A 4028-nucleotide genomic window follows, 5' to 3' on the forward strand; every position below is an offset into this window, starting at 1 on the left:
GTGACTGGGGAACACATCTTAGTGGTGGTGGTACGTCCGGTTGACAGCAGAGAGGAAGAGAGGGGTGGGACCCGGGACAGGGGATGGAGGGAACACAGCGCTGGCTGCTGTTTAGGACCACCAATCCCCTTCTGCTGCGCTAATTATACCAACAGCCAGCCAAGTGTAATCTGTGCATGCTCAGGGACCAACACACGCACGTACGTACGCATGCGCACACAGACAGTTTACGATGTGAGCACACTGTGAACAATGCCATTGTCCACTTCCTCCACAGCAGCACCAAACCAAGGCTGTGACAATAAAGGACGCATTAGTTCCAGATTCAGAGACTCCTCAACATCAGGACTCTCTCTTTCCTCAGTCAACTCTATTGCCTTGGCCTACCCCATCTGATAGCATGATCTGCAGCCAGACATACAGTGGGTATCCCTCCACACAAGATGGGTATTTTCCACCCCCCTCTTATCACACAGAAACAAACTGCGATTTACAGAGCCAATCACCCAGTACAATATCCCTGGGTAGTCAATGGATCTCTGATGCCTATCTTTCACAAGCAGGCTCTCTGTGTGACTCTCTAGGTCTGTCTGGAGAAACACTGCATTATCACACAACAGAGCCAACACTCTAGAGACAGACAGAGGGAATGGCAGCTACTGTACACCAGGCATTTATTTCATTATGGAAAATGTTCAGAGTTGTAATAGAAATGTATGTTCTATGACTGACAGGTTATTTCCCCATGATAGGAAGTTAGAAAGGTCCTTGTCTGCACAATGTATCTCCATCTGCCTGGAATATAAATTCAGCTGAATTTTTCGAGCACTTCTGAGGTACGGAAACTTCTGACAAGCTTTGATTTTGGTGTGAACTACTCTGTTAAGAAGGGATAGTTCTCCCAAAGCTAGTCAATGGACAAGGTAAGACAGCAGTCCATGTTTTGATTGTGTACCTGGCCACTGTCTCCAAACTGTTTAGATTTTTTTAGCAAACGCCAGTGTAAGCCAATACCCCAGATATTAGCATTTTTTGCTTAGCTCAAAAAATTTACTTTAAGATTATCTATTGTTTGGAAATGTGGGTGAACTATCCCTTTAAGTGGGTCTGTTCCCCCCCAACAGCAGCAGCTTCCTATACATTAGGTCTGTCTGGCTCCAGTCTGGGCCAAACTTGACCCCAGGCCAGACAGCTGAGGAGTGGTGTGACAACAGCCGATACAACCCCTCCAACCTCCCGCCCGATACCCCCGTCCAACAACTATCCAAGGCGTACTCTGGTAATCTAACTGGAGTTTCCCAAACATTAAGTATCTCACAAACCTGTATACTGGCCGCGACTGAATGGGACACTAAAGACCAAGGGTGGGCAAACTTTATGGCTCGAGGGCCACATCAGGATTTTGAAATTCAACAGAGGGACGCATTTTTTGGGGGACCAATTGTTTGTTCAAATCAATTTGCGGGGGCCTCCCGAGTGGCACAGCGATTTAAGGCACTGCATTGCAGGAGATTAGAATTCTCCTGAACACAGTTCTTACAGTTAAGAATCAAGGAGATTAGAATTCTCCTGAACACAGTTCTTACAGTTAAGAATCAAGGAGATTAGAATTCTCCTGAACACAGTTCTTACAGTTAAGAATCAAGGAGATTAGAATTCTCCTGAACACAGTTCTTACAGTTAAGAATCAAGGAGATTAGAATTCTCCTGAACACAGTTCTTACAGTTAAGAATCAAGGAGATTAGAATTCTCCTGAACACAGTTCAGAATCAAGGAGATTAGAATTCTCCTGAACACAGTTCAGAATCAAGGAGATTAGAATTCTCCTGAACACAGTTCAGAATCAAGGAGATTAGAATTCTCCTGAACACAGTTCAGAATCAAGGAGATTAGAATTCTCCTGAACACAGTTCAGAATCAAGGAGATTAGAATTCTCCTGAACACAGTTCTTATAGTTAAGAATCAAGAGATTAGAATTCTCCTGAACACAGTTCTTACAGTTAAGAATCAAGTCATTATGAGTTGCAAATGGGAACTTAAGATAATATGGAGATTAATCTCTAATACTGTACATGAAAAAGGGACTATTACTTAATTGACAATCATTCATGCAATCCCTCATTGTTTCGCTAGGCAGCTGTGTGTGATGCTGAAGGCACGAGGCTGTACCCCTCTCACGTATTAACCATGAGTTGTATGTGGTCACTCTCACCTAGTTCACCATGCATCACTGTCCTACACTTTATCATCTGCCAGATGATCACACCTGCAGGTTCCTCACAGGGTCAGTAGGGACCTTCCAGAAAGTTCTACAGAGACACAGATCCATTCCCTCAGTGACTTTGATAAGCCTAACATCTCATATTCAGCCAGAATTCACAGGTTGTGTGTAAACTGTACAAGAACACCACTAAAAGTGTCCTGTGTAGCTAGTACATATCATCAACTGAGGATAAAAAAACACAATGTGTGGTAAAAGCGGAGGTTGATCTGTGTGTAAACAGAGCTCTCTACTTCAAGATGGCTGCTGCAGGCCAGAACATCACATTTAATAAAGAACAGCAACACTGACCTAGTTATTTTTGTTTTATTTAGCAGACGCTCTTATCCAGAGCGACTTACAGGAGCAATTAGGGTTAGGTGCTCAATGGCACATCGGCAGATATGTTCACCTAGTCGGCTAGGGGATTCAAACCAGCAACCTTTCGGTTTGTGGCTCAACAGTCTTAATCGCTAGCAGTTACACGTCACACATCAAATGCTCTTTGGCTGGCTCTTTGGCTACGGAGCTGGGAAGTAGTGCCCTTGTGACATGCAAGGCTGCTTCAGGGACCACACACACACTTACATTCTCTCTGACTGCTTGATGTGGCTGCCAGCTACACCATCAGGAGAGTTTGATTCATGTAATCTTAAATGGTCTTTCACCCCCTCCTCCACTCTGCCTGCCAGTGGCTGTAGTGGATCAGATGATGCATCTATGGATCAGAGCTATAAAGCATTTTATTAAATATACTGATCCCGAGATCAGCTAATTAAGTTTGCCACCAGCAACAGACACACAGGCACCAGAACACAGACAACAAACAGGGATACTAATGAAACAAAGTGAGTTAGTGTAAAGAACAAGAACGCCATTCATCTCAATGGGGGGAAGTAGTGTCATGGGTCTTGTGACGTGTCCAAATAGAGCCAGGCTGCAGTGAGACATGCATTGACATTGTGACACCTCTCCTACTAAATATATCGCTACTTAATAAAGCTGCTCTGTGACTGTCTATTCTACTCCAACACACAGCAAAATACTTGAGAGCTGACTACGTATCATATTGTGGATAGAAAAGTGAATCCATGGTTTCACAGATCAACATGAGCGATCATTAATGAATCAGTACTAAACGTCATCTCGCATTTATTGAGCTACACTGCCACCACGTGGTTAAATACTCAAACTCATTCTACCTCAAATATCTTAAGGCAGCTCTTGTTGGAAGTGTCTAGCTAGTACAAGTGTAGCTACTACTACTACTGTATACTCCAGTTCTGTAATATTGTTTGTTTTCTAACCATGACAGTTGTCTAAACATGATTTACTTACTAGATTCAAACAAGCGGGAATTGACATTGACAAGTCTGTGCGTCAAGTTCTACCTAACTAGAAAACATCATCTGAAGTCTGCCCCGTTCATGTCGACTACTTTCCAAGTTTCTAAAATCACTTCAATGTTAACAATTTAAGTAAACTTACCTGCTATATCATGGATTTCCACTGTATAACTTCACATGCGTTCTGCTGCGTTCTCGAACTCCTGCACAATGGCCAAGTCACATGCCCCTTCAAACTAATTAGGCCTCAACTCAGAATGCGTCCTGCAAGAAAAAAACACTCACCGGGAGCGTGATGTATTGAATTAAATTTATTAGAAAATACCTTTTTTTTTTTTTTTTTTTTTTAGACAAATGCCCTCTTATATTCTACTTAGAATGCACCCCTGATGCTGACAAAAAAAAACGAAGTACAAACTG

At 42.9% G+C, this 4028-nt stretch overlaps 1 protein-coding gene across 7 annotated transcripts in view; it reads right to left on the bottom strand.

Annotated features, from left to right (window-relative positions):
- The window catches only part of mcf2la (mcf.2 cell line derived transforming sequence-like a), a 72861-nt gene extending 69023 nt beyond the window's left edge, over positions 1-3838 (bottom strand). For all 7 annotated transcript variants that reach the window (XM_090240166.1, XM_090240165.1, XM_090240152.1 and 4 more), the window contains exon 1: positions 3751-3838. The gene's annotated coding sequence lies outside the window, so the exon portion shown is untranslated. The remainder of the gene's footprint in view (positions 1-3750) is intronic.
- Positions 3839-4028: the final 190 nt, after the last annotated feature.

This window comes from Oncorhynchus mykiss, chromosome 7 (genome assembly GCF_057628025.1).
Source record: "Oncorhynchus mykiss isolate SJ-2025 chromosome 7, ASM5762802v1, whole genome shotgun sequence".
In the NCBI taxonomy this organism is placed as follows: domain Eukaryota; kingdom Metazoa; phylum Chordata; class Actinopteri; order Salmoniformes; family Salmonidae; genus Oncorhynchus; species Oncorhynchus mykiss.